The sequence below is a fragment of the Hordeum vulgare genome, chromosome 5H, assembly GCF_904849725.1.
Source record: "Hordeum vulgare subsp. vulgare chromosome 5H, MorexV3_pseudomolecules_assembly, whole genome shotgun sequence".
Classification (NCBI taxonomy): Eukaryota; Viridiplantae; Streptophyta; class Magnoliopsida; order Poales; family Poaceae; genus Hordeum; species Hordeum vulgare.
The window spans coordinates 239,306,851-239,318,696 of NC_058522.1; positions in this window are offsets into that span (position 1 = coordinate 239,306,851).

The following is an 11,846-nucleotide window of genomic DNA, read 5'->3' on the forward strand; positions in this document are numbered from 1 at the left end:
CGAGAGCTTCTCCATGTGCATCTCTAGCGTGATCTCCGTTTGGAACGTGAAAATCTTTCTTTATTTGATGAGCTGACGTGATGCCGTACCTTATCTCTACGGTTTCGCGGGAGGAATCGAGCAGCTTGAGTCCTGCGAAATTCTTCATTCCAAAATGGGGTTCGTTCGAGCAGCCAAGCAGAGAGCACATCAGGTTGTACAAGAATCGACAAAGTCAATATAGGACATCGTTCAAAAGGCCAAGCCGTTGAGCATCATGCATCATGTTCGTGCTTGGTAGTCGCTGACCCAAAACATCTTGAAAAGAATTCCTGAAGATGGTTGTACTACGGCATATGCACATTTTTTTCTTTTCTCTCCGATGAATCATGTGCATCCATTTCAAAGTGGCAGTGTCGTTGCATACTCCAGCCACCATTGTCTTGGGTTCGGACGCACGTCTTTGACCGACCCATTCCTGTGCATATTAGTGCATATCATCAAGGTCGAAGGGCCGGATCAGCCTTCCTGAGATCCTTTGCATCGTGTCGGGCTTCGGGGACCTAAAATTTTTGAACTGTGGAATGCTCAAGCTCTCCAGTCATACTCTACCACGCAATAACCATGGCCACGCTTCGGGGGTTCGTGCTAGGGGAGAAAAATGGAGGGCACGACAATTATCCAGGTTCAGGCTACTTCGTGGTGTTAGACCCTATTTCTGTTTGTCTGGATTGCTCAAGAGGAAGAGAGCGTACAAAGTTGTGTTCTTGCTGATTCTAGAACCGATCCCCCTCTACGGCGGCGGCCCCTCCTATCTTACACTGCCCTCGGTCCTATTTCCCCGAAAACACATGACGGGAAGGGTAGCCACAACGGCTAGTTTGAAGGGGGACCTAATCACAGTCTACCCTCGCAAAAGTAGTCGGCGCGTGCAAAAACTTACACCGTCACACATTGGTGGGCTCGGGGATGACTTCCGGGCCTCGCGATCCTCCCGTCCTGGTCTCCTTGAACCAAAGAGGAAAACCTTTGGGGATTGTTTTGAGAACCGATACGGTGGCCCTTCTTCCTTAGCACAAAAGGCTAAAGCCTTCTCAGTTGCACCCGCCTGTGCGCCTTCTCGCACCGCCTGGTGTGGTGCGTGTCACCCATGTGACACCATAGGGTCGTTCAACCTGTCGGGCCACCTTTGCCCGGCCCGCGCTGCGAGAGTCCTCAGGGTAGCGTCGGGGGAGGGGGGGGTCCACTCGCGAGTCGGGCTTGACGTGGCGCCCGGCATCGTCCGCGGGGGTTCTCCTCGCGAGGCGGGGGTCCTCGCGAGGGTCTTGGTCACGATGTCCAAAAATGGATCACTGTGGTCCCCGACACGTGTTGTGCCTAGGCCTGCAGGCAGACATGCCTGGATACCCCCGGTCCGACGGGCCCGACGGTAGCCCCTGGGCCCGCGGTGTGCACGATCCCGCCAACGGTCGGGGTGAAATGACGTGGGCCCCAACCGCCTGCAGGCAAGGCGTGATGCATGGCGCACGATGGGACGTGGGACGCTTCCACTTTCCCTTGACTCCTTGGTAACTGCCTAGGCTGACAGAAGGTTCGTGTGCGGCACGGGACCACCCTTGCTCTCCTTTGCTTTGTGTGCGCCTAGCGAAGGCGAGGGGGGCTGGTCGGCCTTCTCCCATCCGCTATAAATAGGCGAGCCGAGGTGCCCTTGGGCTCATGTTCCTTGCTATCGCATCTCCTTTTGCTCGTTGCTCATCTATGATGGCGTCCATGAGGAGGTTCTCCACCACCGAGGACGGGAAAGCAGCGGCCAAGAAAGTGAAAGCGGTGTAGCCGGCGAGGGGGCGAGGTCGTCCCCACACGTCCACCACCGCGCCAGGGACGACTGACTTGGAGCACAGGCGCTCCTCGTCGGCGATCCACACCGGCATGGGTGCACGAGGGGGGAACTCACGGCGCGGTGGGCGAGGCAGCCGTGAGCGAGGTAAGAGGAAAGACGTAGCTTCCCAACCGCCCCGATCGTGGAGCCACTCCGCGGACGTGGCCCATGTGTTTATCATGGAGATGGGTGGCCCACTTTGCACGTGGCTCCAACTTCCGAGCTCCTTCGCGGCGGAGATGGTGGGGCGCCCCTCGCTTGTGGCTGCTGCCAGACCGCTGCTGCAAGATGCCTTCTTGGGTGGCGACGAAATTCACCCCCTCGGCTTCATGTACGTGGTGAGGGGGTGGTGATACGTCTCCAACGTATCTATAATTTTTGATTGTTCCATGCTGTTATATTATCATTCTTGGATGTTTTACAATCATTTTACACTCATTTTTTGGTACTAACCAATTGACATAGTGCCTAGTGCCAGTTGCTGTTTTCTGCATGTTTTTTTTACATCACTCGAAGTCAATACCAAACGGATTCCAAACGCAGCGAAACTTTTTGTGGATTTGTTTTGGGCCAGAAGACATCAGGTGGGCCAGGAACGCACCTGAGGGGAGCTTCGATGGGAGCACAACCCACCAGGGCGCGCCCCGGTGGGTTGTGCCCTACTCGTTGGCCTCCCGCACCGCCTCTTTGCTCTATAAATACCCCAATATTCTAGAAACCCTAAAGAGGGGGACGCAAATCAATTCAAGCCGCCGCAGAGTCCAGAAACACCAGATCCAATCTAGACACCACCACAGAGGAGTTCATCATGTCCGTTGGTGCCTCTCCGATGATGCGTGAGTGGTTCTTTGTAGACCTACGGGTCCGTACTTGCTAGATGGCTTCCTATCTTCTCTCTTGATTATCAATACAATGGTCTCTTGGAGATCCATATGATGCAAGTCTTTTTGCGGTGTGTTTGTTGGGACCTGATGAACTTTGAGTTTATGATCAGTTCTATGTTTTTATCCATGAAAGTTATTTGAGTCTTCTTTGATCTCTTATATGCGTGATTTATTATAGCCTCGTATTTCTTCTCCGGTATTTGGTTTTTTTGGCCAACTTGATTTATTTATCTTGCAATGGGAAGAGGTGCTTTGTGATGGGTTAGATCTTACGGTACTTGATCCTAGTGACACAAAGGGAAACAACACGTATTTATCATTGCTATTAAGGATAACAAGATGGGGTCTATTTCTACATAAATAGATCTTGTCTACATCATGTCATCGTTCTTATTGCATTACTCCGTTTTTCCATGAACTTAAGACACTAGATGCATGCTCGATAGCGGTCGATGTGTGGAGTAATAGTAGTAGATGCAGGCAGGAGTCGATCTACTAATCTTCGACGTGATGCCTATATAATGATCATTGCCTGGATATTGTGATGACTATTTTAAGTTCGATCAATTGCCCAACAGTAATTGTTTTCCCACTGTTTGCCACTTTTCTCGAGAGAAGCCACTAGTGAAACCTACGGCCCCCGGGTCTCTTTTCATCATATTTGCCTTTGCGATCTATTTTCCTTTGCTTTTATTTTCAGATCTATTAAACCAAAAATACAAAAATACCTTGCTCCAATTTATTTGTTTCGTGATCTATTTATCCTATCTACCACTTTTACCTCACGTTATTTGCCTATCTTGAGGCGTCGTATACGAAAGGTATTGACAACCCCTTTAACACGTCGGTTTGCGAATGATTGTTATTTGTGTGCAGGTGTTGTTTACGTGGTGTGAGGAGGTTCTCCTACTGGTTCGATAACCTTGGCCTCATCACCGAGGGAAATATCTACCGTCTCTATACTGCATCATCCCTTCCTCTTTGGGGAAATACCAACGTTATTCTAGGAGACATCAAATAGAATTTCTGGCGCCGTTGCCGGAGAAGATCAAGTCAAGATAGTCTCCTGCCAACGTGCCAATTTCTGGCACCGTTGCCGGGGAGGATCTTCAACATCAACCAGGTTCCTAATCACAAATCTCATCTCCTCGAAATTTACAATATTTGCCATTTGCCTCTCGTTTTCCTCTCCCCCACTTCACAAAATTTGTCGTTTTATTCGCCCTCTTTTTCGTTTGCCGTTTTCTCGTCACATCTATTTGTGTTCTTGTTTTTTTGTCACAATGGCTAGTTTGAACGCTCCTCCTTTGTTAGCAGATTTTGAAGTTCTATACTTCAAACAAAGACAATGAGAAAATTTGAAAGATGCTTGGTATAGGCTTATGGAGTCTTACCATGTTTGCAATCTAAAGGGAGATACAAAAAATTTCTTAGAAATTTTTACGTAGGATTGGCTTTGCATCATAGACAACTCTTGGATTTAGCCCCAAAAGGGAATTTTATTGAGCTTGATACTAATGCTGCCTATGAAACTTTAGAAGGGATTTTGGGAGTTCCAACAAAAAATAAAGGGTTCTCTTTCACTTCAGAGGGAGTCAAAATTTTGGACAAACCTGGTGATTTGCATAAACATATGGTTGAATTGCAAAAATATAATGAACCTCTCAAACATCTCAATGGTGGTATCAATCGTATGAACACTTTGATTAACCTTTGCAATAAACGGTTGTATATTCTAGATCTCAAGATGGTTTATTTTCCAGAAAATTTAGGGAAGCACAAAGAGCCTCCCGGAATTGAAAAGACCCTTAGTGAAGTGGCAGAGATAACCGTGGACAACACTTAGATCCTACGCGTTATGCCTAGCTAGCGCATAAAACGATAGCGCTTGTTGGAGGCAATCCAACTTGTATCTTTTTGCTTTTTGGTTTTCTTGCTGTTTTCAATAAAATACACAACTATACCTTTGGTTAGATGTGTTTTATCGTTTAAATTAGTGTTTTTGCAAGCAAGACCTTTGGGATGATTTGGGTGAAAGTTGATTTGATCTTGCTGAAAAACAGAAACTTTTGCGCTCACGAAATAATTTTTCTTTTTTAACATAAGAGTGCTTTTGAGTTGATTCTTTTTGAAGAATATTAATAAACAAATTCTTCACGTCGTACTAATGTTTTGATGATTCTATGGTTTTCTTTGATTAGTTTTTCCATATAAAAGTTGGAATACATTAGATATAATACAAAAATAAAATATGAATAGGTTTGCAACAGTACTTATAGTAGTGGTTTTGTTTCTTATACTAACGGATCTCACGAAGGTTTTGTTGAGTTTTGTGTGATTGAAGTTTTCAAGTTTTGGGTGATCTTACGATGGATGAAGGAATAATGATGAGCAAAAGTCTAAGCTTGGTGATGCCTGAGGAACCTCAAGAAAAATTCAAGAAGTAGCAAGCAAATAAGCTTGGGTATGCTCCCGAGTGGCATCCCCTCTTTCTTTTAACAACCATCACTATTTTACTTGAAACTATATTTTTATTCGTCACACATTATGAGTTATGGTTGGAGCATCTTGTATGCTATGAATCTTTGCTTGTTTTGATTTGTGTTTTAAGTCTTGAATCCTTGCTGGACACACCTTTTTGAGAGGGCCAAAAATTATGCTATGCTTGCTCTATGCTTCACTTAAATTTTTAGAGCAATGGATTTTCTCTAGTACTTCACTTATATCTTTTTGAGCACGCCATGCTTTCTTATTTTTGAAGAAATTCTCTCATGCTTCACTTAGATTTATTTGGGAGTTAGTAAACAAATTATGAAATTCTCTCTTGCTTCACTTAGATTATTTTGAGAGAAACAAAAATTATGCTCATGTTCTTCACTTAAATTTGTTTGAGCATATCAAAAGCAACATATGAAAATAGTCCCATAGTCATAGATATCCAAGGGGGATATAATAAAAACTTTCATGAAGATCATTGGATAAAATAAACTTGATTCTTAGTAATGGTTTTGAGATATGATGATATGATATGTGAATCATGTTGATAAGTAATTGTGCTTTAGTAATAATATTGATGTTAAGGTTTGTGATTCCCCATGCAAGCACGAAAGTCAATAGTTATGCAATGAAATTTATATCCTACTTGTGGTTCATTATTTGGTGTTACTTATGCTTAATGCTTGGGTACGAGATTTTTCATTTCTTGGTTGGTCGCTTCTCAATCTTTTTTCTAGCTTTCATTTTGCACTAAGTATGATCATTACTTGTGCATCCAAAACCCTTTAAACCATTTTTTCCATATGAGTCCACTATACCTACCTATATGCGGTATTTCCATGCCGTTCTAACCATCTCTAATTTTCAAAAAAAATTCTCTTTTGTGTGCTCTACCGCTCGTGAGGCGGTGTGGGGTGGCCAATATTTTACATGCTAGATGTGTTATTCTCACAATGAGTGTTTATTCACTTGTCATTGCGCGAGAGTACGACAAAAGTATTAGGGATGCCCAGTCCCGAAATGAAAAAAATGAATTTACTTTTTGTTGTCAAATAATAAATTCCTTCAAAAGTTTTGACATGATTGTAAAACATCCAAGAATGATAATATAACAACATGGAAAAATCATTTTATAGTCATTTTATATCATTTTTTGGTACTAAACTATTGACATAGTGCCCAGTGCGAGTTGATGTTTTCTGCATGTTTTTTACATCGCAGGAAGTCAATACCAAACGGAGTCCAAACGCAGCGAAACTTTTTGTGGATTTATTTGGGCCAGAAGCCATCCAGTGGGCCAGGAACGCACGTGAGGGGAGCTCCGATGGGAGCACAACCCACCAGGACGCGCCTGGGGGCCCAAGGGCGCCTCGGTGGGTTATGCCCTCCTCGTTGGCCTCCCACACCGCCTCTTTGCTCTATTAATACCCCAATATTCCAGAAACCCTAAAGAGGGGGACGGAAATCAATTCCAGCCGCAGAGTCCAGAATCACCAGATCCAATCTAGACACCATCACGGAGGGGTTTGTCATGTCCATTGGTGCCTCTTCGATGATGTGTGAGTAGTTCTTTGTAGACCTACTGGTCCGTAGTTAGTATCTAGATGGCTTCCTCTCTCTCTCTCTTGATTATCAATACAATGGTCTCTTGGAGATCTATATGATATAAGTATTTTTGCAGTGTGTTTGTTGGGATCGGATGAACTTTGAGTTGATGATCAGATCTATGTTTTTATCCATGAAAGTTATTTGAGTCTTCTTTGATCTCTTATATGTGTGATTGATTATAGGCTCGTATTTTTTCTCTGATATTTGGGTTTTGTTTGGCCAACTTGATCTATTTATCTTGTAATGGGAAGAAGTGCTTTGTGATGGGTTCGATCTTACGGTGCTTGATCCCAGTGACAGAAAGGGAAATGACACGTATGTATTGTTGCTATTAAGGATAACAAGTTGGGATCTATCTCTACATAAATAGATGTTGTCTACATCATGTCATCGTTCTTATTGCATTACTCTGTTTTTCCATGAACTTAATACACTAGATGCATGCTGGATAGTGGTCGATGTGTGGAGTAATAGTAGTAGATACGGGCAGGAGTTGGTCTACTAATCTTGGACGTGATTCCTATATAATGACCATTTCCTGGATATCATCATGATTATTTGAAGTTCTATAAATTCCTAATAGTAATTGTTTTCCCACCATTTTCTATTTTTCTCGAGAGAAGCCAGTAATGAAACCTACGGCCCCCGGGTCTCTTTTCATCATATTTGCCTTTGCGATCTATTTTCCTTTGCTTTTATTTTTAGATCTATTAAACCAAAAATACAAAAATACCTTGCTGGAATTTATTTGTTCCGCGATCTATTTATCCTATATACCACTTTTACCTCATGTTATTTGCCTATCTTGAGGCGCCGTACCCGAAAGGGATTGACAACCCCTTTAACACGTCAGGTTGCGTGTATTTGTTATTTCTGTGCAGGTGTTGTTTATATGGTTTGAGGAGTTTCCCCAACTGGTTCGATAACCTTGGTCTCATCATTGAGGGAAATACCTACCATCGCTATACTACATCATCCCTTCCTCTTTGGGAAAAAACCGACGTTGTTCTAGCACACATCACGTGGAAATCGTTCGCCCTCGGTCACAGCTTGAAGGAGGGCCATATCCTTTACTTCAAGTTTGGCCGGACCACCACGCTCTTCGTGAAGATCTTCAGGAGAAACAACGACCATCTGGACTGCCGTATTGAAAGTGACAACAGTTCCTCCTCCAATGACGACAATAGAAGAACTTCCTCCGGGAGCTACAACCGCGACGTGTCCCCATGCGCCCGCGTCAAGGACGGCATCTAGGAGGTGGCTGTGCTCGAGGCCGAGGGCCCTTCTGTTTTTATTTCCTACCCTCCGTGCAAAAAAACTATGTTGCACCCGTGAGGGCGTGTTAGAAGGAGCACGGCCCATGCGCCTTAAGCTAGTATTTGTTGATAAATGAATTTGCTCTTAGATAACCTCCTTATGCCCGCTCCCTTCCCTGAGATTGTTTTGACGCTCCGCGCCACTTGGATCCAACGCCCAAGTCAGGCTTAGTCGTCCCTCGAATGGTAGGTTGCAGCGTCGAGGACCTCTGAGCCGCGTGAGGCCATCAGCCTAACCTTTCGGAACGCGCCACGCGGTGGTCATAGCCTATAGGGGCGCACATTGCGCAACGGTGCGTCTCCTTGATGCTTACTTCTCGTCTGATCTTGTATACAAGCGCCCGAGTGAAGGGTCCCTTCGCGGGGTTCTTCCCTCCGTCTCCTAACCTTTTACTTGGCCTTGCGCCCTATGTTGGCGGGGCCCAGCCCACTATGTAAGTCAACCGTTGCTAGCACTTTTCCAAGTTGGTAGCCTGTCACCCTCCAGGCATGCCTCGTGAGGCCTCTCGTGCGGTTCGTCTTGAAGAAGGATCTTGCATGCATAGGCTCCATTCGAATGAAGTGCACTCGTGAGCCTGCGTTTGGGCACCGCGTGAGGAGACGAAACACCAAAGGACTTGGTGGGAGGGGGTGCGCGAGAGGTGGCCCTTGAACCTGGGCTTGCCCCCCTTCATCCTTCAGTGCTGCTGAGGCCGAGCCGATGACGGCCCCTTGTGCAGTCCCCCTCGCGTGGGGCCCAAAGGTCGGTGGGCGAGAGCAAGACGCGTGTGCCACGACTTGCCCCAAATTTGGTGTGGCCTGCTAGGTGCCTTCAATTGTTTTATCGACCAGCACAGAGCATGGTGCTTCCACTAGACATGCGCATGGTCGTGGTTCAATTGTATTCCACCAACATGGAGCATGGGGCTTCCGCTAGGCGTTGGCATGGTCACTGCTCAATCGTATTCCACCAGCATGAAGCATGAGTCTTCCACTGGGCGTGGACATGGTCGCGGTTTGACCGTATTCTGCCAGCGCGGAGCATGGGGCTTCCACTAGGCGTGGGCATGGTCATGGTTCGATAGTATCCCGCCAACCTGGAGCATAGGGCTTCCATTAGGCATGGGCATTGTCGCGGTTCAACCGTATTCTACCACCACGAAGCATGGGGCTTCCACTGGGCATGGGCGTGGTCGCGGTTTGACCGTATTCCCCCAGCGTGGGGCATATGGCTTCCACTGACCATGGGAGGGAGTCCTGCCAAGGACGAGGAGTGGCATGCCGGGAGGCTCCAGGGCGTGTACAACCCTACCTCATTATTACGTGACACGGGCACGAGCAGAGACTTTGAGGGATCCACGCACGCGACCTAGAAGCTTCTTGGGGCACCTGTTTGCTCGCAGGGCCCGTGATGAGGGGGTGGTGCAAGAGCCTCGCGAGGCACTGTGCTCCCTTCACGAGGGTGCTCAGGGCGACACGCGTTAGGTGGCCGCCCCGAGACCGTAGAGCGACGGGTAGGGCGCCAAGAGCGTGAGTGGACCTGGCGTGCCCTCGCGAGGGCGGGACACCAAGGGCCCTTGTGAGGTGCCATACCGGAGGGCTGGACCGCGAGGCAGATCACAGTCCCCTGGATACACTGGTGCCATCAGGACAGACCCGTGCATAGGTGCCCTTCTGAGCCCTCGGTCACGAGGTGGCTAGAGGGGAGTTACACAGACGTAGAGATTTTGGATGGCACGGAGACATCAAACACAAGATTTAGGCGAACAACATAAGATTAACCAAATGATAATCAGGTTCCATACAAACTAAAAAAAGAGGGCGTTGTAAGGACGAAACTTTGCCGACTCAATGCGGGCGCAACCCGGTGAGTGCCCTTAATTCAACAACCAAAAAGTCACCTGGAAATCAAGCCACTACGGTCGTTGGTGGGGGTGGAGGGGGGTAATGGAAGCTCTCCGCTCCAGATCGCTTGTGCTTGGGATCTTTAGGGCTCGCCACAGCTTGATGACTCACGTGACACTAGTGAGAGACGCGCTAGCCTTTGGGAGGTGGCGGCAGTGTTCCTCATGCCGAAGGGCATGCGATTGCGGTCGGCGGTGGTGCTCCATTTCGCGTGAGTGCATGCCGGCCAGAAGGGGTCCCGGGGGTCGTCTCCGATCAGGCCTGTGACGTCGACGCACATGCATACCTTGTTGCGCATCTCGATCGTGGCGGGCATTATGGCGGAGCATCGCAAGCCACGCTCGCTGCGCATGGCTTGAGCCTCCCGCAGCTCATCGATCTGTTGGGTGAGGAATTCTTGAACCCCTGGTGCGTGGTGTCGCACCTCGTACCCGTGGGGGCGCGCGTCGAAGCTCGCCTCCATGTGGTGCCTGAGCACCTCCTTCGTCATACAGGTTAGGTCAGACGCTTTCTAGGTGGAAGCCCCGTGCCCGCCCCGAAGGAGGCGTAGACGCACCTTCCTATGCCATGGGGAGACCAACGTCAGCTCCGGGTGCACGGCTCGCGGTACCGACATCGGACGGTGCATTCCTGGCATTGACGAAGCCTTGTATGAACAACAACTGCTTCTTCCTCAGGGGTGCCTCTTGGCGGGGGCCAGCGTCCCCGTCGCCAAATTACGCATGCTCGAGGGAGCGGGCCACATGCTTTTCATCGCAGGCGATGGTGATGATGCCACTGCAGCCATGCGTCTCAAGGATGTTGTAGCCATGGTGCGGTGCCACCATGAACTTGGCTAGCACCAGGTACCCCCAACATTGTGTTGCACGGGAGGCTGATGTGTGCCACGTCGAAGTGGATGTGCTCGGTGTGGTAGTTGTTGCACATGCCGAAGGTCACACGGAGGCCGACTTGCCCTAGGGGAATAGTAGAACTTCCGGTCACTCGTGAAAATAGCCTGGTAGGCAGCTGGTCGTAAGGCATGTGAACCATCTCAAAAGTCTTGACAGAGAGCACACTGAGGCCAATGCCTCCGTAGACCAGGGTCTTGGTAACTGAGACATTGCTGATGGTGGGGGTGCACAACATCAGGAGCGCGCCCGCATCGGCCGTGGATTGGATGGCGTCCTTGGAGTCGATGGTGATGGCATAGTGTGACCACTTAAGGGGTCGTGTGGCTGCTCGCTTTGGGAGGGCCACGTTTACCTCCCGAGAGAGATGTTTGAATAGGCGGTTTGAAGGAGGGGCGTGTGCTCCACGAAGGATGCAGGCTACTGCGAAGGCCTATTATGTCATTTCCATAGCCATCCAAGATATATTAACATGCAACTTTTCCCGCTTCCATTTTGATGACTTGAGAATTCATTGTCATATTGCTTTGCATGATCGTAAGATAGCTAGCATGATATTTCGATCACTTGTCCATTTTTTTGATGTCCCTACTACACTAGATCATTGCACATCCTTGTACACTGCCACATGCATTCATATAGAGTCATACTTTGTTCTAGCTATCGATTCGTTATATTGATTTGTATGTAAATAGAAGAGTGATGATTATCATTATTCATTATTAAAGCATTGTCCCGGTGAGGAAAGGATGATGGAGACTATAATTCCCCCACAAGTTGGGATGAGACTCCAGATAAAAAAGAAAAAGAAAGGAAAAAACAAAAGAAAGGAAAAAAGGAAAGAAAGAAACAAAAAAGAAAAAACAAAAAGAAAAAGAAACAAAAGAGAGAAAAGTGAGAGGGGCATGCT